This window comes from Oncorhynchus masou, chromosome 14 (genome assembly GCF_036934945.1).
Source record: "Oncorhynchus masou masou isolate Uvic2021 chromosome 14, UVic_Omas_1.1, whole genome shotgun sequence".
Taxonomy (NCBI): Eukaryota; Metazoa; Chordata; class Actinopteri; order Salmoniformes; family Salmonidae; genus Oncorhynchus; species Oncorhynchus masou.
The window spans coordinates 33,796,450-33,822,053 of NC_088225.1; the positions used below are offsets into that span (position 1 = coordinate 33,796,450).

At 46.6% G+C, this 25,604-nt stretch overlaps 1 pseudogene; it reads right to left on the bottom strand.

Annotated features, from left to right (window-relative positions):
- Nucleotides 1-207: 207 nt before the first annotated feature.
- Nucleotides 208-17,800, bottom strand: LOC135554775 (nuclear distribution protein nudE homolog 1-like; annotated as a pseudogene).
- Nucleotides 17,801-25,604: the final 7,804 nt, after the last annotated feature.

Genomic DNA, 25,604 nt, shown 5'->3' on the forward strand with positions numbered 1-25,604 from the left:
CTTACTGCACCCTGATTCTGGGAATCATCCAACCAGGATTTCTGGAAAACCAGGGTATTTTTGGGGAAAGTTACCTGAATTTAGCAACCCTACTCCTGACCCTCTTCACACTCCTTCCACTTCCTGTCCTTAACCAGTAGGTGTCACTGTTCAGTCACAGCATTATTATTCAAACATTGGTAGACAAAACAAAGGGGTGTATTCAAGTGAAGTAAAATATATATAATTTTTTAAATATTAAATCATCATTATTGTGTGGATAAACGTTCGTTCCAGTAAGACTTCTTCCTCCATAAAACAACAAAAGGAACAAAAAACAGAACACATCAAATGTAACAAAACACGTGCCGTCCTGTAGCGAGACACTGATTACGTCTCAAATGGCACCCTATTCCCTACATAGTACACTACTTTTAACCAGAGACCTATAGACACTGGTCGCACCCTGCTCCCTAGATAGTGCACTACTTTTGACCACATATGGGTCTGCTACAGGTTGGTCCCAACAGGAAGTGCCAGAGCCATAAGCCCCGCGCCTAGAAGCCTCACTCAGTCCTCGATAAGATACCCCCCCCCCAGGTCAAAGCATCCTGGGTAAAGCGCAGAGGAAGGAGTACCGTTGATCCGTGACGTCATCAAAGCTCCTCAACGGCGCTCTAGAACAGCTGATGTCAACACTGACGTTCCATGACGTTCCATTGCATTAGAGGGTGAGGTTCTGTCTCATTGACATTCTAGAACTCTAGACTCACCTCCGTGATGTCCAGTGATCTGGTCCATTCCATTCCAGAATGAGAGCTGTACACTAGCACATTGAAACCCCATTGAAAGCTGAAAGCTGGGATACAAGCCTGGTGACCGAGGGAGACTGTGCTGGGCAGGGACACATTCATTGGTGCATGCTGTAGCTAACTGCAGCAAAACGTTTTGCAACAGAACAGGTTTTGCACAAAAAAAAAGAAAGAACAGTTTATTGGACAAGTTCAATTAGTCCTTCCCCGTTTAGCACCATTCGGTGTCTAGTGAACACGACCCTGATAGATATGGAGGGAGTTGTTGATGAGGTGTGGGGCTAGGGCGGGGGGGGCGGAGGTTCACAGAATAATTTTGGGTCCTGGTCCGAAGTCTAACATCTTCACCATTCTGAAACACACAACAGAAACAGATTACTTTAACAGCACACTACGACTAACAGAACGTTTCAGACTCCAACTCAGGCTATTGTCAGCCATTTTGTTAGGACTCCATCCCAGGCTATTGTCAGCCATTTTGTTAGGACTCCATCCCAGGCTATTGTCAGCCATTTTGTTAGGACTCCATCCCAGGCTATTGTCAGCCATTTTGTTAGGACTCCATCCCAGGCTATTGTCAGCCATTTTGTTAGGACTCCATCCCAGGCTATTGTCAGCCATTTTGTTAGGACTCCATCCTAGGCTATTGTCACCCTGTCCTTCCCCATTAGGCCTTGTAGGATAAGGATCATCATCGGTCATTAATATCATGTGGACAACCGAATCAGCTTTATAGTTGTTCAGTAGGTTGTAGGCTACGACATTACAATTAATGGGATTTTTTTTATTTGTATGTTTTGGTCTTCAGTGTCCATTTTATTCTCTGATGGGCCGTCGTGTGCTGGGCTGTCAGGTTCCAGTTTAATGGAATACAAACTAAACAGAGCAGCATGTAGATCCCTGACAGAGTAAATGTCTGTTACAAACTAAACAGATCAGCATGTAGATCCCTGACAGAGTAAATGTCTGTTACAAACTAATCAGAGCAGCATGTAGATCCCTGACAGAGTAAATGTCTGTTTACATTACTATTAACCAGGGCCTATAGGGATTAGGGTGCCTATGAACCCTATTCCCTAGTGCACTACATTAACCAGGGCCTAAGTAACAAATGGCACCCTATTCCCTAGTGCACTACTATTAACCAGGGCCTATAGGGATTAGGGTGCCATATGGGACCCTATTCCCTAGTGCACTACTATTAACCAGGGCCTAAAGGGATTAGGGTGCCATATGGGACCCTATTCCCTAGTGCACTACTATTAACCAGGGCCTATAGGGATTAGGGTGCCATATGGGACCCTATTCTATTAACCAGGGCCTAAAGGTTAGCACCCTACTATTAACCAGGGCCTATAGGGATTAGGGTGCCATATGAGATGCAGTCATTGAGCTAGTCGTAGAGCTAGCTATAGTTGACCCCCTCACCCTTTCTCGTAGAGTCCGTTGGTGGTGGACGGTGTGTCAGAAGAAGTGCCTCTCTGGATGGGTGGCGCCCCCTGTCCCCCAGAGAGGGTACTGCGACCAGGAGACTGTTCATAGACAAACTCCCTACAGGACGCTAGTTTCGACTCCAGGTTCTGAAACCACAGGCACGGATGGATGCAGGCCGCAGGGCACACACACAGTTATGTTATGTGTTTGTGATGTCGTGATCAGAGGGAGGGAGACAGAACAGTGTTGTGGTCAGAGAGGAAGATGGAGAGAACAGAACAGTCAGCAGACTTCCTGTTACAGCTGTAGGACTTACAGGAAACAGATGTTAAATCCCACAGACAGAACCCCTGCCCTACCTGTACGACAGAACCCCTGCCCTACCTGTACGACAGAACCCCTGCCCTACCTGTACGACTTACAGGGAGCAGACAGAACCCCTGCCCTACCTGTACGACTTACAGGGAGCAGACAGAACCCCTGCCCTACCTGTATGGGACAGACAGAACCCCTACAGGGAGCAGACAGAACCCCTGCCCTACCTGTACGACTTACAGGGAGCAGACAGAACCCCTGCCCTACCTGTACGTCTTACAGGGAGCAGACAGAACCCCTGCCCTACCTGTACGTCTTACAGGGAGCAGACAGAACCCCTGCCCTACCTGTACGTCTTACAGGGAGCAGACAGAACCCCTGCCCTACCTGTACGTCTTACAGGGAGCAGACAGAACCCCTGCCCTGCCCTACCTGTACTACTTACAGGGAGCAGACAGAACCCCTGCCCTACCCGTACGGAGCACTTACAGGGAGCAGACAGAACCCTGCCCTACCTGTACGTCTTACAGGGAGCAGACAGAACCCCTCTGCCCCCCTGCCCTACCTGTACTGCCCTACCTGTTTACAGGGAGCAGACAGAACCCCTGCCCTACCTGTACGACTTACAGGGAGCAGACAGAACCCCTGCCCTACCTGTACGTCTTACGGGAGCAGACAGAACCCCTTACAGGGGAGCAGACAGAACCCCTGCCCTGCCCTACCAGACAGAACCCCTGTACCTGTCTTACAGGGAGCAGACAGAACCCCTGCCCTGCCCTACCTGTACGTCTTACAGGGAGCAGACAGAACCCCTGCCCTACCTGTACGTCTTACAGGGAGCAGACAGAACCCCTGCCCTACCTGTACGTCTTACAGGGAGCAGACAGAACCCCTGCCCTACCAGAACCCCTGCCCTACCTGTACGACTTACAGGGAGCAGACAGAACCCCTGCCCTACCTGTACGACTTACAGGGAGCAGACAGAACCCCTGCCCTACCTGTACGACAGAGACAGAACCCTGCCCTACCTGTACGTCTTACCAGACAGAACCCCTGCCCTACCTGTACGACTTACAGGGAGCAGACAGAACCCCTGCCCTACCTGTACCCTGCCCTACCTTACAGGGAGCAGACAGAACCCCTGCCCTACCTGTACGACAGAACCCCTGCCCTACCTGTACTACCTGTACCCTGCCCTACCTGTACTTACAGGGAGCAGACAGAACCCCTGCCCTACCTGTACGACTTACAGGGAGCAGACAGAACCCCTGCCCTACCTGTACGACAGAACTTGCCCTAGGGAGCAGACAGAACCCCTGCCCTACCTGTACGTCTTACAGGGAGCAGACAGAACCCCTGCCCTACCTGTACGACTTACAGGGAGCAGACAGAACCCCTGCCCTACCTGGGAGCACGACAGGGAGCAGACAGAACCCCCTGCCCTACCTGTACGACTTACAGGGAGCAGACAGAACCCCTGCCCTACCTGTACGACTTACAGGGAGCAGACAGAACCCCTGCCCTACCTGTACGGGAGCAGACAGAACCCCTTACAGGGGAGCAGACAGAACCCCTGCCCTACCTGTACGACTTACAGGGAGCAGACAGAACCCCTGCCCTACCTGTACGACTTACAGGGAGCAGACAGAACCCCTGCCCTACCTGTACGACTTACAGGGAGCAGACAGACAGAACCCCCCTGCCCTACCTGTACCTGTACTTTACAGGGAGCAGACAGAACCCCTGCCCTACCTGTACGTCTTACAGGGAGAGCAGACAGAACCCAGAACCCCTGCCCTACCTGTACGACTTACAGGGAGCAGACAGAACCCCTGCCCTTGTACAGGGGAGCAGACAGAACCCCTGCCCTACCCGTACGTCTTACAGGGAGCAGACAGAACCCCTGCCCTACCTGTACGACAGAGACCCCTGCCCTACCTGTACCAGACAGAACCCCTGCCCTACCTGTACTTACAGGGCAGCAGACAGAACCCCTGCCCTACCCGTACGACTTACAGGGAGCAGACAGAACCCCTGCCCTACCCCTGTACGACTTACAGGGAGCAGAACCCCTGCCCTACCTGAACCCAGACAGAACCCTGCCCTACCTGTACGACTTACAGGACAGACAGAACCCCTTACAGGGGGAGCAGACAGAACCCCTGCCCTACCTACAGGGACCCCCCTGCCCTACGACTTACAGGGAGCAGACAGAACCCCTGCCCTACCTGTACGTACGACTTACAGGGAGCAGACAGAACCCCTGCCCTACCTGTACGACTTACAGGGAGCAGACAGAACCCCTGCCCTACCTGTACGACTTACAGGGAGCAGACAGAACCCCTGCCCTACCCGTACTACTTACAGGGAGCAGACAGAACCCCTGCCCTACCTGTACTACCCTTACAGGGCCCTACCTGCAGAGCAGACAGAACCCCTGCCCTACCTGTACTACTTACTTAGGGAGCAGACAGACCCCCTGCCCTACCTGTACGAGGGAGGCAGTAGAGCAGGGGTTCTCAACCTTTATTCTCCAAGACCCCCTTTCTTAATGTCACTTGAATTGAATACAGGCTATTCAATAAACACCGGCTTGATGTTGGTTTAATTTGAACATGTTGTTTTGAAGCTCATTTCAAGTCATTCCACATAGTTTAACAAAACTTAGGGAGGCTATTTAATGATAATAATAGATTTAGAAAATAAAGTCTAGACCTGATATCCCCAAACTATGTAGAATGATTTGAAATGAGCTTCAAAACAACAACAATGTTTAATTAGAACAATTATGTTTTATTAGAATTATTTATATTAACCCTCAATTTAATTATGCAACTCTTTTAAAGAATGTGATTAGATCAATTGATAAAAATCAATTGAAAATCCCATTTCTCTGACTCCTCCACTTTAAAAGGTCGTAGCTCAGCTTCTGAATGTCATAGCGACAAACCAATATATACCCATGTACATCAGGGCCATGTTACCGTCATCCTCTGCCAAAGCATTTTACCGCATTTTACCGCTTGCTGCATTAGCCTAAAGCATTTTACCGCTTGTTGCTAGCCTAAAGCATTGTACTGCATTGTTGCTAGCCTAAAGCATTGTACTGCATTGTTGCTAAAGCATTGTATTGTAGCTAAAGCATTGTACTGCATTGTAGCGTTGCTTGTTGCTAGCCTAAAGCATTGTACTGCATTGTTGTTAGCCTAAAGCATTGTACTGCATTGTTGCTAGCCCAAAGCATTGTACTGCATTGTAGCTAGCCTAAAGCATTGTACTGCATTGTTGCTAGCCTAAAGCATTGTAGCTAGCCTAAAGCATTGTACTGCATTGTAGCTAGCCTAAAGGTATTTATGCATAATTTTAGATCTGTATAAACAAATCACAAACTGTAAAAATTGTACTGAAAACAGTAATAATTACCCCTCAAATAAAGGAAAGTCCCTAGCCCCCCACCAAACACTGCATTGACCTAAAGCCATATGGTAATTTTAGATCTGTATAAACACGCAAACTGTAGGTTGAGAACCCCTGGTGTTGTGTGTAGGTGGGAACCCCTGTTGTGTAGTGTTGTGTGTGTGTATTAGAAGACCGCAGACATTTAATGAACGGCATCTTACCCCGACTTTCCTCAGCAGTTCTCCTACGATGTTGAGAGCTGAGATACGTGTCGACGTGGTGAGAGGAGCACCTGACAGGCCATCGCCTGAACACACAATAATACAAGAGTTTTACATCCCCTGGTGTGATCCGGGAATTTAATGAGTACACACATTTTACACATGAACACACACACGGGGGCACTCACCTCTGCTGTAAGAGGGTGGGGGGTGGTGAAGGGGCTTGCTGAGGGGTGGGGGGTCTGGAGGGTGTGGAGAGGTGGAATGGAGGGAGAGCAGGAGGAGGGGCGGTATGGAGGGATGAGGGCGGTCGTGTGGATGAATGAGAGGTATGGAGGGAGGTTTTGTCCTCAGTCTTGTCTGAGGAAGAGTCTTTGGTGACAGCGAAGGACGGTCGTCTTTCCTGCTTCTGTTGGACAGCCAACTCCTGTCTTAGATCTAAGACACACACACAGAGAGACAGTAAGAACGCCTGTCCCTTTAAGAGTGACTGATGATGTCATAGCGTGCACAGCTCTGAGGGATCATTCCAGACCAGACAGGAAATAGTAAAGACCATGTGACCCGACAGGAAATAGTAAAGACCATGTGACCCGACAGGAAATAGTAAAGACCATGTGACCCGACAGGAAATAGTAAAGACCATGTGACCCGACAGGAAATAGAAAGCATCAACTGACTGTTGTGTGTGTGTGTTTCCTGTCAGGTATTTTAATTGTCTGTATTGTCTACTTGTTAAATGTAATGTCTTATTAAATTGGTGTTGGACCCCAAGAAGATTAGCGAACATGACGGCTCCGTCTCATGGGGATCCTGATCCGAGACACACCTCTGGCTTCATCCTTCAGTCTCTGAACGGACTCCAGTAGGTTCTCCTTCTCATCCAGCTCGCTCTCCAGGAAGGCATTCCTCTCTATCACGTGGTTCATCCTCTGTTCAAAGTCCTCCAGAGACATGATGGTCGCCCTGATGGAGGGGTGACAGAGAGGAGGAAAAGGTTTAGGGAGAGTTAGTGTACATCATTAAGAACCATTCTCTATGGAAGAATCCTGCCAGTGAGGTGGTGCAGGGAGCACAGAGAGAAAAAGAGAGGTGCTTATGATATAGGGGGTCTCTCCCCGGGTCACCATTGGCCTGCTCCAGTTACACCCCCCTCTTCTTCTTACCTCTTGGATCTCTCCGGGTCATCATTAGCCTGCTACAGTTACACCCCCCCTCCTCTTACCTCTTGGATCTCTCCAAGTCATCGTTAGCCTGCTCCAGTTACACAACACCCCCCTCCCTCCCTCCCTCCTCTTACCTCTTGGATCTCTCCAGGTCATCGATAGCCTGCTCCAGTTACACCCCCCCCTCCTCTTACCTCTTGGATCTCTCCAGGTCATCGTTAGCCTGCTCCAGCTCTCTGATGTATTTATGGAGCTGGTCTCTGATGGCTGTGGTCTCAGCCAGGTCTTCTTCCAGAGTAGAGATCTGACGGTACGCCTCCGAGTGCTGGCTTTCATACTTCTCCTGGAGGGGGGAGGGGACAGAAGTGGTCAACAGTAGTACACTTGTGTTTCTCAACTCCCCCAGTACCCCCAACCCTGGTCCCCCAGTACCCCCAACCCTGGTTCCCCAGTACCCCCAACCCTGGTTCCCCAGTACCCCCAACCCTGGTTCTCCAGTACCCCCAACCCTGGTCCTCCAGTACCCCCAACCCTGGTCCTCCAGTACCCCCAACCCTGGTCCTCCAGTACCCCCAACCCTGGTTCTCCAGTACCCCAAGAGTTTCTCAACTCCAGTATCCCCAACCCTGGTCCTCCAGTACCCCCAACCCTGGTCCTCCAGTACCCCCAACCCTGGTCCTCCACTACCCCCAACCCTGGTCCTCCAGTACCCCCAACCCTGGTCCTCCACTACCCCCAACCCTGGTCCTCCAGTACCCCACAGAGTTTCTCAACTCCTTCAGTACCCCCAACCCTGGTCCTCCACTACCCCCAACCCTGGTCCTCCACTACCCCCAACCCTGGTCCTCCACTACCCCCAACCCTGGTCCTCCAGTACCCCACAGAGTTTCTCAACTCCTTCAGTACCCCCAACCCTGGTCCTCCAGTACCCCAACAACACATTTTTATGTAGCCCTGGACAAACTCACCTGATTTAACTTGTCAACTAAATCATCAAGCCCTCAATGAGTTAAAATGTGTTCCAAATGTGGAACCAAGGAGTATGGGCCCTGTTCTATCGCAGCACACTATATGGGGAAAAGGGGACGCATATATAATATCTTTATAAGACTTAAATTGATTTGTGTTGTTCTGGCCTCAGGGTGTGGTAGTGTAGAACAACAACAGGGTGTGGTAGTGTAGAACAACAGGGTGTGGTAGTGTAGAACAACAGGGTGTGGTAGTGTAGAACAACAGGGTGTGGTAGTGTAGAACAACAGGGTGTGGTAGTGTAGAACAACAGGGTGTGGTAGTGTAGAACAACAGGGTGTGGTAGTGTAGAACAACAGGGTGTGGTAGTGTAGAACAACAGGGTGTGGTAGTGTAGAACAACAGGGTGTGGTAGTATATGAATCCAACAGACTGTTAGTTAGGTCATATTCATCAAGACAACACAGAATATCTTCAGTTACACAGGGTATATGAAATATACAGTCAAGTGTTCCCAGCACCGTCTCAATTATCTCTGCACCGTCTCAATTATCTCTGCACCGTCTCAATTATCTCTGCATGCAAATACTCACGTTAACCAGTAGCCATGTCAGTCCAATGGGCCTGCAGTCTAATCTTTGCTTCCTCAATTTCTCTCAAAGCTCATTGGAGGAGGGGGGATCCAAGGTCCCTCCCTCCTCTGAGCTTTGAGAGGAAACAAGAATTTTGACAGCAAGTACCTTTTCACACACAGCCTAAGTTTGGTAATAGATATAGACAGGATGCTAAAGCTTTTGTAACTTCCTGTCTGACTCAACCGCTGGCAGTGTGTCACAGGAAGCACATCCATCAGGAAGTGAGAGTCAGACATCGTGAGCAGTTCCAAAGTGACGTCACCTCAAGCACAGCCCGGCGTGCACCGACGCCCCTCGTGCACCGACGCCCCTCGTGCACCGACGCCCCTCGTGCACCGACGCCCCTCGTGCACCGACGCCCCTCGTGCACCGACGCCCCTCGTGCACCGACGCCCCTCGTGCACCGACGCCCCTCGTGCACCGACGCCCCTCGTGCACCGACGCCCCTCGTGCACCGACGCCCCTCGTGCACCGACGCCCCTCGTGCACCGACGCCCCTCGTGCACCGACGCCCCTCGTGCACCGACGCCCCTCGTGCACCAACGCCCCTCGTGCACCAACGCCCCCGCACCTCTGATTCAGAGGGTTGCATGAAGAAGACACGTTTCAGTTGAACAACTGACGAGGTACCCCCCTTTTCCTTCCCCGAACCACCTTTCAATCCACAGTTATGAAACATACGGAAGACAAAAAATAATATCAAAAACATCCTGACAGCTGTGATGGAAAGAGGAAGTTTCAGTAATATTTAAAAAAAATACAGACAGGTTTCCATCCAATTGGTGACAGATTCTACCTACTGACAGTCACTTAAATTAGCCTATGTCAGGTATATATTTAGTTTTATAGTAAGTTAGTTGGCTGCTAAATGTCTAATTACTGACCCGGGGGGGGCACATTTGATTTTGTTAGTCACGCACTCTGATGTCATATTAAAAACTGCCAACGTTTCTCTCCACCCGACGGCAAAATGTGTACAATAGCAATAAATTAGTGGTAAACTGCTCTCTGCCTCATGGCAAAATGAGTCAAATAACTGCTGAATCTCTTCTCTGCCTCGGGAGGTCTGGAGTGCTCACCTCTTGTGATATATATACACACACACACACACACACACACACACCTGTCCCACGGAGAGTTCTTTAGGCCAGCAGCCTCCCTATCATCCTCAGATAGCAGGCTCATAAACACTGGCCCAAACTGTCAACTGGCTGATAGGAAAATAGCTATTCAAATACAACTGGGACTGCAGGCGTTGCATCAGATGGACCCGGGCCACGTTCAGTAGCATAACGTTGTGGAACATTGAAAACGGTCCCTCGTGCCTGAACTGTGCTCTTTGGAATGTCTTGCCGTAAAAGCCCAACTCAATATCCACGTCGACTCTCCCTCATGACACTCTGCTGCTGAGAGATCGACCGTCTTGACCTGAAGCAACTTGTTGTTGATGTCGTCGTTGTCGTCGTCCCCCCCCACCGTGGGCACATACTTGACCTGATCATCACTGACCCCATCAACAACATGCATGTCTATGACCTGTGTGCCTGACCACAAGGTTGTCTCACTGGACTCGACATCCCCCCTCCCCCTAACCAAGTCCAAGCATCGCATACGTTTCCAGAACTAATAAAAAAAATAAAAAACATTGACCCAGACGGCCTGTCAGTGGATGAAATTGTGGAGTTCTTACAACCAACCCCTGAGCATTGTGCTTGACCTCCACGCCTCCATAAAAACACAGGACATCACGTTCACTCACTCAGCTCCCTGGTTTACTCCATGTCACAAACCGGCTCATAGCCCATAACAAAAGAGGGAAACAACGTGGAGATAATAAATATGTGTTATTCCTTAACTAAAGTAAACTATATACAATTAACGATGGTGTGTGTAGTCAGTTATCAGTAGTGTAAGTGAGTGGTTGCATGCAGAGATGGTGATAATGAGGGGTGTTGAGAGGTGCCAAAAACAAACCACAAAATGCCACAACCAAAACATAACAGTGTGTCTGCGTGGAGAGAGTCTCCTCAATGAATGGGAGAAAGGTGTATTTATTCCCTGGACACACCCGGGCCCAGGTGTGTCCCATTTCACGGATGACCCTCCCAGCTCCGCCCACCAACATCCTATTAAAGATAAGAAGAACAAAGAGAAAGAATTCGGCAGACAGAGGTGGGAGGGTCGTCACATCCAAGAACTGAAAAATATTAAATCCATTGGCTGCATCCTGGAGCGTCTCAGAAACTTGGGCCTCACCATCCTTTTAAGACCACTGTCAACAGCCCCCTCCTGAAGCTCCGCCCTGGACCCAGAAGTACTGGCCAATTACAGGCCAATATCCAACTTCTCCTTTCTTTCTAAGGTGTTGTGGGAAAAAAAGTGATTGATGTACAGCTTCAAGGCCATCTCAAATCAGAAGCACCCATTTGAGAAGTTCCAGTCAAGTTTCCGGCCCACAGCACTGAAGAACGGCCCTACTCAGGGTCACCAATGACCTGCTGATGGCGGCTGATGCAGGCAGTCTCCAGATCCTCCTGGACTTGCGCGCAGCTCTTGACACGGTCGACCACCCCACCCTTCTGAAATGCCCCTGGGACGCCATTGGACTGTCTGGACCAGCTATGAGCTGGTTCCACCCCTGAGCTGGTTCCACCCCTACCTCTCAGACATGTCGCGAGGTGGATCCAGGTCCCAGACCCACCACGTCACCTGCTGTGTCCCACATGGATCTGTTCTTGGACCCATCCAATACATGCTCACCCCCTTGGGTTGTGTGGAATCTCCTTCCACTGCTATGCCGTTGACACCCAGCTGTCGGTGTCAACTGCCCCCAAGTCCCTCTGATGCATGTGCTCGTCTGAACACCTGCCTTGAGGAGGAGAGATGAGGGCATGGATGAAGAAAAACATCCTTCAACTAAACAACAGCAAAAACCAAAGCCCTACTAGTTGGCAGCCCCCACCAGGTCCAGCGTGCACCAATAACACACCTCACCATTGCAGGACAGAACATCCTTCTGGCCCCCTCAGGTTCCTGTCTGGGTGCAAAGCTCCATTCCTCCCTGATCTTTGACAGCCGCATCAAACAAAAGTTTAGAACGTCATTCTATCACCTCAAGAACATTGACCAAACTCAGTCCCACCCCCTCACTCAGTCTGATGCAGAGAAGCTGGTCCATGCCTTTATCTCCTCAAGGCTGGACTACTACAATACAGTGTTCACCGGGATCCCTGGCAGGAGTCTCCAGGACTACTACAACAGTGTTCACCGGGATCCCTGGCAGGAGTCTCCAGGACTACTACAACAGTGTTCTCCAGGATCCCCGGCACGACACCACCTCCATCCTGGCTCCCCGGCACGACACCACCTCCATCCTGGCTCCCCGGCACGACACCACCTCCATCCTGGCTCCCCGGCACGACACCACCTCCATCCTGGCTCCCCGGCATGACACCACCTCCATCCTGGCTCCCCATCTCGACACCACCTCCATCCTGGCTCCCCATCTCGACACCTCCTCCATCCTGGCTCCCCATCTCGACACCTCCTCCATCCTGGCTCCCCATCTCGACACCACCTCCATCCTGGCTCCCCATCTCAACACCACCTCCATCCTGGCTCCCCATCTCAACACCACCTCCATCCTGACTCCCCATCTCAACACCTCCTCCATCCTGGCTCCCCATCTCAACACCACCTCCATCCTGGCTCCCCATCTCAACACCACCTCCATCCTGGCTCCCCATCTCGACACCTCCACATCACCTCCATCCTGACTCCCCATCTCAACACCTCCTCCATCCTGACTCCCCATCTCAACACCTCCTCCATCCTGGCTCCCCATCTCAACACCACCTCCATCCTGGCTCCCCATCTCAACACCTCCTCCATCCTGGCTCCCCATCTCAACACCTCCTCCATCCTGGCTCCCCATCTCAACACCTCCACATCACCTCCATCCTGGCTCCCCATCTCAACACCTCCTCCATCCTGGCTCCCCATCTCAACACCTCCTCCATCCTGGCTCCCCATCTCAACACCTCCTCCATCCTGGCATCTCTGTACTGGCTCCCAGTCTCATTCCAGAATGAATTCAAAACCCTCTTGCTGACTCATCACTAAGCTAAGGATACTGGGACTAAACACCTCCCTCTGCAACTGGATTCTGGACTTCCTGACGGGCCGCCCCCAGGTGGTGAGGGTAGGTAGCAACACATCTGCCACGCTGATCCTCAACACTGGAGCTCCCCAGGGGTGCATGCTCAGTCCCCTCCTGTACTCCCTGTTCAGCCACAACTGCATGGCCAGGCATGACACCAACACCATCATTAGGTTTGCAGACGACAACAGCCTGATCACCAACAACGACGAGACAGCCTATAGGGAGGAAGTCAGAGACCTGCCCGGGTGGTGCCAGAATAATAACCTATCCCTCAACGTAACCAAGATTTAGGAGATTATTGTGGACTATAGGAAAAGGAGGACCGAGCACGCCCCCATTCTCATCAACGGGGCTGTAGTGGAGCAGGTTGAGAGCTTCAAGTTCCTTGGTGTCCACATCAACAACAAACTAGAATGGTCCAAACACACCAAGACAGTCGTGAAGAGGGCACAACAAAACCTATTCCCCCTCAGGAAACTAAAAAGATTTGGCATGGATCCTGAGAACCCCAAAAGGTTCTACAGCTGCAACATCGAGAGCATCCTGACCGGTTGCATCACTGCCTGGTACGGCAACTGCTCTGCCTCTGACTGCAAGGCACTACAGAGGGCAGTGCGTACGGCCCAGTACATCACTGGGGCAAAGCTGCCTGCCATCCAGGACCTCTACACCAGGCAGTGTCAGAGGAAGGCCCTAAAAATTGTCAAAGACCCCAGCCACCCCAGTCATAGACTGTTCTCTCTACTACCGCATGGCAAGCGGTACCGGAGTGCCAAATCTAGGACAAAAAGGCTTCTCAACAGTTTTTACCCCCAAGCCATAAGACTCCTGAACAGGTAATCAAATGGCTACCTGGATTATATGCATTGAGTTCCCCCCCAACCCCTCTTTTTACACTGCTGCTACTCTCTGTTTATCATATATGCATAGTCACTTTAGCTATACATTCATGTACATACTACCTCAATTAGCCCAACTAACCAGTGCTCCCGCACGTTGGCTAACCGGGCTATCTGCATTGTGTCCAACCACCCCCCAACCTCTCTTTTACGCTACTGCTACTCTGTTCATCATATATGCATAGTCACTTTAACCAGATCTACATACTACCTCAATCAGCCTGACTAACCGGGGCCTGTTATAGCCTCCCTACTGTATATAACCTCTCTACTGTATATAGCCTCACTACTGTTATAGCCTCACTACTGTTATAGCCTCTCTACTGTATATAGCCTCACTACTGTATATAGCCTCACTACTGTATATAGCCTCACTACTGTATATAGCCTCTACTGTATATAGCCTCTACTGTATATAGCCTCTACTGTATATAGCCTACCCATTGTTCACATTGGTTAGGGCCTGTAAGTAAGCATTTCACTGTAAGTTCTACACCTGTTGTATTTGGCGCACATGACAAATAAACTTGGATTTGATTCACAACGCCCTCCTTATCTCAAGGAACTGCTCTCCCTCCATAACTCCCCCTCAGGTCAAGTGATAACCTGCTCTTCCACGTCCCCGGGACCAAGCTCCGTCCCTCGGGGAAATCGGGTTGTCAGCTCTACTTTTTTTGTTAATTTTATGCACCCGCAAATTATTCTGTATAATGAGAAGAGCTTTACAAATGTAATAAATAATAATAATAATGATGTTATTATAATGAAGGGCTTGATAAGTTCAATCAGGTGTGCTAGTTGTCTAATAGTTGTTGTGGAATAATCAGAATTGGTTGGTAACATCGGTAAGATGTTTTATATTCATCATATGTTTGTAAGTTACTTCTCATCAGAATGTTGTTTTTGTATAATACTGTGGCGGGGTTGCAGTATCTGTTCTCTGTCAAGACTAAGTTGCTTGGGCCGCAGAGAGGGGAGAGGTCAAGCGTGTATCTCTTGGCTCCACAATGTCTGTGTGCCAGTCAGTGTGTCTCTGTGAACTTGTCAAGATAGGATGGATTTGATATATGCCTGTTGATATGGAGGATTGGTTTATGGTTCTGAGTTTGAGAAAAGAGCATAGTTTAGGAGACAAAGCTGAACGATAAATTATGCCAATGCTGTCTGGCTATGTGTGTCTTTGCTATAAAGGATCTCAGTTGCAATGTGTAAGGGACTCTCAGAGAATTCATTTATAGACACTGAATTGATCTGAGAGTCACAGGGTTGTGATGGAGCTCATAATAATTAAAGATGGACTTTATGATAACTCTGACTTGTGTGGTGGTTTGCTCTCATGATTTGGTAAATACAGGAAATTTCCACAACATAGTTCAAATAAATGGAAGGGCTGGGGGTCCCTGAGTAGAGGTTGGAAAAACGCTGCTCTAAACTAGAGTCAAGTCAACAGTTCATACCTTGTAGTTCTCCAGTTCCATGTGTAGCCTGTTGTTCTGTGTGACGAGTTCTCGGTTCTGTGTTTCACACTGCTTGAGTTCAGTCTCCAGCTCCACCTCGTAGTCACGACTCATCTGCTGGAACTCCTGCAGCTCCTCCTGCGCCTCCTCAGCCCTGGGAGAGGTTAGGGGTCAAGACGGTGGTCGTGGAGTAACAGAGGACACTATGGTTTAAGCAGATACCTGTGGGTACCTCTGCTGGAGCCTGGCGGACTGCTCCTTTCTCTCTGTGTGTGTGTGTGTGTGTACCTCTGTTGGTGCTTGGCTGTCTGTTCCTTCCAGTAGTCCACCTCCTCCTCCAGAGAGACAAACTTAAGGGACTCTGGTTCTCCCATCTCTGCCCACACCACTGGTCACTCTTCTCTCTCTGATCTCTTCTCCCTCTCTTACAGTTCTCTCACTGAGTCAGTAAACGGAAGGAAGGCGAGAGTCAGTAAACGCAAGGAAGGCGAGAGTCAGTAAACGCAAGGAAGGCGAGAGTCAGTAAACGCATGGAAGGCGAGAGTCAGTAAACGGAAGGAAGGCGAGAGTCAGTAAACGGAAGGAAGGAGAGAGTCAGTAAACGGAAGGAAGGAGAGAGTCAGTAAACGGAAGGAAGGCGAGAGTCAGTAAACGGAAGGAAGGAGAGAGTCAGTAAACGGAAGGAAGGAGAGAGTCAGTAAACGGAAGGAAGGCGAGAGTCAGTAAACGGAAGGAAGGCGAGAGTCAGTAAACGGAAGGAAGGCGAGAGTCAGTAAACGGAAGGAAGGCGAGAGTCAGTAAACGGAAGGAAGGCGAGAGTCAGTAAACGGAAGGAAGGCGAGAGTCAGTAAACGGAAGGAAGGCGAGAGTCAGTAAACGGAAGGAAGGAGAGAGTCAGTAAACGGAAGGAAGGAGAGAGTCAGTAAACGGAAGGAAGGAGAGAGTCAGTAAACAGAAGGAAGGAGAGAGTCAGTAAACAGAAGGAAGGAGAGAGTCAGTAAACAGAAGGAAGGAGAGAGTCAGTAAACAGGTGCGAGTCAGTAAACGGAAGGCGAGTGTCAGTAAACAGGTGCGAGTCAGTAAACGGAAGGCGAGTGTCAGTAGGCTAAACTTAGATGAACAGTGATTGATACTTTCCAACCAAGAGAGAGAGTTCTCTATTCAACATGTCCAAGTCTACAATGTGCTTCAGGCAAGAAAGGACAGCAGAAAAGGGTTAAAGGAGTTCAGTGCAAACAACGACATAAGTAAGTCATCACCGTCATCACCTAGCAGCTAACGAGTGCGCGGTCAGTGTCAACTGATGACAATAGGCTGGCTGTCAAACTATAGGACCGCAAAGAAAAGCACAACGGCAAGGCTTAATGAACATCAATTTTATTTAAAAAGCCATTTTTACATCAGCCGATGTCAAAGTGCTGTACAGAAACCCAGCCTGAAACCCCAAACAGCAAGCAATGCAGGTGTAGAAGGACGGTGGCTAAGAAAACCTCCCTAGGAAGGCCAGAACCTAGGAAGAAACCTAGAGAGGAACCAGGCTATGAGGGGTGGCCAGTCCTCTTCTGGCTGTGCCGGGTGGAGATTTTAACAGTACATGAATATATCATGTTTATTCAAACAAAGCAAATGGACCAATTTGGAATATGACTTGTTTATTTTGTAGCCATTGTCATTCTACTCATAAACAAAGTCTTAAAAGCAGTGTTTGGAAGATTTAAACAATATCTAAACTTGTACATTCAAGTACTTGCTAACTGATGTTTGGCAACAAGCAAACAAGGCAGCAAACAAAAGAGACTGCACTTTGGTCAGAATACAAAAGGGGAAGTGTATTCTCGCCTTCACATCAGTGACAAGCAGTGTCAACTGGATAACGTTAGATTGCTAATGCTTGCAATATGCCGTCTCTGGTCAAAATAAGTAGCTATGCTCTGGCATTTATTTTCTGCCAATTTTACAATAACGCAACCAGAGTCAGAATTGACAAAAATGCAGTTACAAATGTATATGTGCAGACAGCATCATTTGCCTGTACATCGAACTATCGGACGAGTCTGTCATAAATTCACGTTACCATCGCGATTTAAATCCCAGTAAATTGACAGTTAATAGTAACCTACCTAGGATTGCTTGCGGTGGCTAGCAGCCGGTGCTCCAACAGTGCCGAAAGATGACGGTACCTTTATAACGGAGCTACAAAACGGAACAGAAGTATCCAGCAAATGTTGTTACATAGATCATTCCTTGGCTGAAAGTAGTGACAAAGTTGCCACCTAGAACAATGCGAAGGCTGCATATATTTCTCTTTTGTCCAAAGTAGACTCATCGCTAATCCTCCTACCACCGCGATAGTTTAACCGCTCACCATTGGTCGGTTATACTGTCAATCAAGTGTGTAGGGCGATGAATGGCCAATCGGGTTCATGATTTGCCTACGAGGTCGGTTAAATCAAATGCGCTTTGAAGCAGAGAGGAAGAGGCGAAGCGAAAGGTTTTACTCCGCACAAAATCTGTCCAAGAAAATGTTTGTATGGAGGTCAATGAGTGTTGAATTTGGTAAACAAAATATGTAATTGCTAATTTGCTACGTAAGGCTTATATGATCTAATAAAGTTTTGTAATGGTTAGGTTGTTACAAATGCACTGATATGAGTGACCGCACGTGGCAACTTCGAGAAAAACCCAAATTTATATCTAGTGCTATGTTTTATGTGAGGGAGCCCCCCCCCAAAAAAAATATGTAAATACGTCATAATTTCCTTCATCAACGTTTGTACCGACAGATGTAACCTATGGTTACAGGGCTCTCCAACCCTGGTGCTCTACCGTGCTGTAAGGATTCACTGCTACCCCAGTTGGAACGAGCCTGGTGCTCCCGAGTGGCGCAGTGCTACAGGGGTCATTACAGACCTTGGTTCGATTCCAGGCTTTATCACAACCGGCCATGATTGGGATTTCCATAGGGCGGCGCGCAATTGGCCCAGCGTCGTCCTGGTTAGGGTTTGACCGGGGTGAATGAATTTGTTCTTAACTGACTCGCCTCGTGAAATAAAGGTTAAATAAAAATAAATAAAATAACCTGATTAATTTTATAAACCAGCAAATTATTAGAATCAGGTGCGCTAGATTAGGGTTGGAATGAAAACCTACAGGAAGGTAGCTCTCCAGACGCAGGGATGATGAGCCCTGTTATAGAATACGCATAAAATGCATCCTCCATTAGCAACGTCTGACTAGGCCCACACATATTGTCTCAAGAACATGTTTTATTGTTAATGCCCTCAAACTCCAAGTTAGACATACCTAATTAAAACGAATAGGCCGTCATCACTGTCAATCGTGAATCGTAATTCTTCAGGTTTTTACCGGTGAAACGGCATCTGCATGCCAATCGTTTGATTGATCTCAATCAGTTTCACGGGAATATGGATTTCTACCTTCTTGAATGACTGTTTCGTGAGCGAACTACAGCAGATGGTGTTAACTGTTAGCCTTTCTTGTATTCTAGTTTCAATCGAAGCATATATATCCGGCCTAGTGGCTCTTTTGAGTTTGGGCAATATTTTTGATATTTTTCCACTTTTCAGCTTCACCATCCTAAAATCTCGATAGGAATGTGGTGTGTTTGGTGTAACAGTAATGTTATTGCCCTACTACGCTACGCTATTATATTTGTTTTTGGTTAAGTAAAATAGGCTACTAATTAATCATTTTGATTTTGCAAGACATTGATTCCCGCTTTGATCTAACTTTACTAAACGAGCACCTTTTGTGAGAAGCGACAATCTTCTTATTTGTATCAATAAGTGATCAGCAGGACTATTAGCCGTAAGGCAACAGATGTCGAGGGTTATTTGTTAAAGGTTTGGAGCGCCCTTCGTGGTTCTAAAAGGTCAACGCGAAATCAATTTTTATTTGATTAGCTTGAACACATGGTTACAATATACCCTATTACAGAATAAAAGAAAAACACAGAGGTTAACTATCATCTAATTTATGTGCATAGACGTAATCATCAAATCAATTGATTAAGTAGTGCACATAAATCATTACTACGTAGAATTGCAGGAAATTCGTTTTAAAAACAGCCATAAAATCTAAAATCCATATGTTGGTGTGGTGTATTCAGCATCTCAATAAACTAGAACCTAAATGCATTATTACCCTCGAACTTGGGCCAATTCACATTTCCCACCCTGACATACCAAGGTAGAAATGCAGGCTACATGTGTGCAATGCAAAGGCCCATTTCGCTACACTCCAATAACATCTGCTAACCATGTGTATTTGACCAATAACATCTGCTAACCATGTGTATTTGACCAATAACATCTGCTAACCATGTGTATTTGACCAATAACATCTGCTGACCATGTGTATTTGACCAATAACATCTGCTAACTATATGTATTTGACCAATGACATCTGCTAACCATGTGTATTTGACCAATAACATCTGCTAACTATGTGTATTTGACCAATGACATCTGCTAACCATGTGTATTTGACCAATAACATCTGCTAACTATGTGTATTTGACCAATAACATCTGCTAACTATGTGTATTTGACCAATAACATCTGCTGACCATGTGTATTTGACCAATAACATCTGCTGACCATGTGTATTTGACCAATAACATCTGCTAACAATATGTATTTGACCAATAACATCTGCTAACCCTGTGTATTTGACCAATAACATCTGCTATGTGTATTTGACCAATAACATCTGCTAACCATGTGTATTTGACCAATAATATCTGCTAACCATGTGTATTTGACCAATAACATCTGCTATGTGTATTTGACCAATAACATCTGCTAACCCTGTGTATTTGACCAATAACATCTGCTATGTGTATTTGACCAATAACATCTGCTAACCATGTGTATTTGACCAATAATATCTGCTAACCATGTGTATTTGACCAATAACATCTGCTATGTGTATTTGACCAATAACATCTGCTAACCATGTGTATTTGACCAATAACATCTGCTAACTATGTGTATTTGACCAATAACATCTGCTAACTATGTGTATTTGACCAATAACATCTGCTAACCATGTGTATTTGACCAATAACATCTACTAACCATGTGTATTTGACCAATAACATCTGCTAACTATGTGTATTTGACCAATAACATCTGCTAACTATGTGTATTTGACCAATAACATCTGCTAACCATGTGTATTTGACCAATGACATCTGCTAACCATGTGTATTTGACCAATAACATTGTATTTGATTTTAGAGGATTGAGAACTTTGGCCAATCAGAACGTTTAAAAACAACAACTAGATTCACCGTGTCTGCTTTGATGTCCATCGCCCCCTCTCTTGCACAGTGGAACCCAAAACGATATGTCACCACTTAGTTACAGTTATACCGTTCTTCCCGTGGACACCCAACCCAGAGTGGCCACAGCAAAGCCCAAGGAGCCTGATCCTCTCTGGAAGTTTCTGTAGCCCTGCTTGGGATATTTAGCCAACACTGGCTATTGGTTGAGACGCAGGGCCGTTCCTCGTCTTTCTCGCCACCACCAGAGAGAAGACCTGTAGGCTGCTGTAGCCTACGTATTTATTTGGTTGGTCATTCAATCGTTGTTCATGGAATATTTGTGATAATTAAATATAATATATTTAGGATCTGAATACATTTTCGGCGTATTATCAAACTGAAAAAGGTGAGGAAGTGCACCTACCTCCTCCAGCACGACACACCTGTTATATCTGAGTTGTGCCTGTTGTCATAGAGATAGGAGAACTCATGAGAATAAACCGTTTTATTATAAGGGCATCCAGTTTCACCATTTTACATTTACATTTACATTTAAGTCATTTAGCAGACGCTCTTATTTTAAAGTAGGGTGGGGATTCATATGAGTTGGGAGCAATTAATCCAATGAAGAAGAAAAATGTACTACTTTAAATTGGAGATAAGAGCTAAAAAAAATGGCAGATACAATAATGAGTCCTGTATCTATCTCAATGGCCTGTTGTTCACAGTGTATCTGCCCTCTCTTTGGCAAGACCGGTCCCACCTGATCTCACCTCCTCCAGCCTGCCTTCCATCATGGAGGATTCCATCATGGATTTCCATTGTTAAAGCAGTCACTCAAAATCTTGTCAATTTAATAAACAATTGTTGTTTCAGGACAACTGGGAATTCAGAAAAAACTGAGGTCAAATCCTGATTTCAAATGACCTTCGGGTCAGAGGGATTCTGACTTGGGCTGGACGACTGTTAAAAACACATTTTCCCTGTCAGAGATAAAATTAGTAAAGTAAAGTTGGAGGTTGGTGATTTCCAAGATCCCAGATGTCTTAAACGCAGCATGATGGAAAATTGGGACTGATGGTCTGTTTACTTAGCAGGTTAGGATAATTAACTTTGCAGGTTACCGTCCCTAGGAGGGGTGCGTCACTTGAGTGGGTTGAGTCACTGATGTGATCTTCCTGTCTGGGTTGGCGCCCCCCCTTGGGTTGTGCCGTGGCGGAGATCTTTGTTGGCTATACTCGGCCTTGTCTCAGGATGGTAAATTGGTGGTTGAAGATATCCCTCTAGTGGTGTGGGGGCTGTGCTTTGGCAAAGTGGGTGGGGTTATATCCTTCCTGTTTGGCCCTGTCCGGGGGTGTCCTCGGATGGGGCCATAGTGTCTCCTGACCCCTCCTGTCTCAGCCTCCAGTATTTATGCTGCAGTAGTTTATGTGTCGGGGGGCTAGGGACAGTTTGTTATATCTGGAGTACTTCTCCTGTCCTATTCGGTGTCCTGTGTGAATTTAAGTGCGCTCTCTCGACTTCTCTCTTTCTCTCTCTCTCTCGGAGGACCTGAGCCCTAGGACCATGCCTCAGGACTACCTGACATGATGACTCCTTGCTGTCCCCAGTCCACCTGGCTGTGTTGCTGCTCCAGTTTCAACTGTTCTGCCTTATTATTATTTGACCATGCTGGTCATTTATGAACATTTGAATATCTTGGCAATGTTCTGTTATAATCTCCACCCGGCACAGCCAGAAGAAGACTGGCCACCCCACATAGCCTGGTTCCTCTCCAGGTTTCTTCCTAGGCTTTGGCCTTTCTAGGGAGTTTTTCCTAGCCGCCGTGCTTCTACACCTGCATTGCTTGCTGTTTGGGGTTTTAGGCTGGGTTTCTGTACAGCACTTTGAGATATCAGCTTATGTATGAAAGGCTATATAAATACATTTTATTTGATTTGAGGTTAAAATAATCTGGTTTCCCATTGTTGACATAGCATGCAGTTCTGAGACAACCATCTGTTTAAAAAAAAAACATTTTAGGTTAAGAAATTCTTATTTTCAATGACGGCCCGTGTTAGAGGTGTTACTACAGACCCTGGTTCAATTCCAGGCTGTATCACAATTAGCCCAGCGTTGTCCGGGTTTGGGGGTAGGCCGTCATTGAAAATAAGAATTTGTTCTTAACCGACTTGCCTAGTTAAATAAAGGTTAAACAAAATATATCCAGATGATACTGTGTACCATTGAGCTGTAGGCCTACACCATCTAGCCACAACAGTAGACATGTAAACACACCATCAGTCCCGACCCTTTTAATGTCCGTGGTCCCGACATACCGCAACACATATTTATATCAAGGCACGTATTTATATACCTACCGCAACACATATTTATATACCTACCACAACACGTATTTATATACCTAACCGCAACACGTATTTATATACCTACCACAACATGTATTTATATACCTACCACAACACGTATTTATATACCTACCACAACACATATTTATATACCTACCAGAACACGTATTTATATACCTACCGCAACACGTATTTATATACCTACCACAACACATATTTATATATTTATATACCTACCACAACACATATTTTTATATTTATATACCTACCGCAACACATATTTATATATTTATATACCTACCACAACACGTATTTATATACCTACCACAACACATATTTATATACCTACCGCAACACATATTTATATACCTACCACAACACGTATTTATATACCTACCGCAACACATATTTATATACCTACCACAACACGTATTTATATACCTACCACAACACGTATTTATATACCTACCACAACACGTATTTATATACCTACCACAACACGTATTTATATACCTACCGCAACACGTATTTATATACCTACCGCAACACGTATTTATATACCTACCACAACACGTATTTATATACCTACCGCAACACATATTTATATACCTACCACAACACGTATTTATATACCTACCACAACACGTATTTATATACCTACCACAACACGTATTTATATACCTACCACAACACGTATTTATATACCTACCGCGACACGTATTTATATACCTACCACAACACGTATTTATATACCTACCGCAACACGTATTTATATACCTACCACAACACGTATTTATATACCTACCAGAACACGTATTTATATCATGGCACGTATTTGTCCTCTAGTGATCAATTAATGATGTGGTTATTTATTATCTAGAATAAAACCAACCGTTCTAAATACAGAGTGTTTTATTTATTTAACCAGATGGGCCTAAAGACCCATTGATGTTAGAAACCACTTTTGCAAAGGACGACCAAGAAGGCAAAACAGGGAAATATCAGCATGTCCATAAAATGTAAAAAAACAACAAAATAAATAATAAAAAATACACACAAAAGACAAAGTATCACAAGTTACAGATGCAGATTAAAAACAGAGGCCATCAAAAACATTGACTTTGATCAGTGTTAAAAATAAATAGGCTCTGACTTTAATATAGTTTGAAGAATGTTCCAGGATGAAGGGGAATTATGGGAAAAAATATTGTTTTTCCCCCCATCTAAGGTCTAGCCTGAGGAACAGACAAGGGGCGGCAGGGTAGCCTAGTGGTTAGAGCGTTGGACTGGTAACCGAAAGGTTGCAAGTTCAAATCCCCGAGCTGACAAGGTACAAATCTGTCCTTCTGCCCCTGAACAGGCAGTTAACCCACTGTTCCTAGGCCGTCATTGAAAATAAGAATTTGTTCTTAACTGACTTGCCTCGTAAAATAAAGGTAAAATTAAAAGGACAGGTCAGTTCTAGCCTGAAAGAACAGACAAGGACAGGTCAGATCTAGCCTGAAAGAACAGACAAGGACAGGTCAGTTCTAGCCTGAAAGAACAGACAAGGACAGGTCAGTTCTAGCCTGAAAGAACAGACAAGGACAGCAGAGACTGTGAACCAAGATTGTATTGATGCCGTGTTCATGTAGTAGTCGGAACTAGGAAACTCTGAATTTCAGACTTGCTAACTGGTTGTAGTTATACACGTGCCGCATTCATCGAATCACCGAGTCATAAATAAATCAGTTTCCTAGTTCCGACTAGCAAGTCAACGGGGCATGAGTGGCTAATCTGGTCAGTAAGGAACAAAGAGAGACACAGGGATTTGACCTATCAGGGCAAACCAGTGCTCTAGCCTCCTGGTGGATGGAACAGTCCATTACACCAAGGCATACAACTCAAGGTGAGATGGGTGAGTGATCTTGCATTGGTGATACATCTTAAAGCAGGGGGGGGGGCAGGATCGACTTTGTGAAACCCAGTCTTAAAACCACCATAATCAAGGCCAGATTAAGAAATCATAGACATCAGTACATAATATACACTGGATTTTTTTTCCTGCCTCTTGGGGCCCCCCCACTTTGGGCCCAGGGGTTTCCGTCCCTGACCATAATGCACTGTATTCAGAGTTAAAGTAGGCCTACTTGGTGAGGCCTGCACGAAGACAATATCACCATAATCCAGCACAGATTTGACAAAAAAGTGCTTTGAATAAGATCCTTTTTGACTGACATTGAAAAACAAGATTTGTTCCTAAAATAAAAACCCAATTTCAAATTCAGTTTCTTGGTCAAGTTATTAAATGTGGCGTTTAAAATTCAGCTTTTCGTCTAACCAAATCCCAAGTTACTTACAGGTAACACTATCAATTTGCTGGCCTCACATCTGAAAGTGACTCTACCTGTCTACTTTCAGAGAAGAGAAAACCATACATTTACCCTTGCTTGCATTACTTTTAATTGGAAAAAGTTGATTTTGAACAGCATCATGGTGTCGTCAGCATACAGATGAAGATTTGCAGTCAACAGTCTTCCCT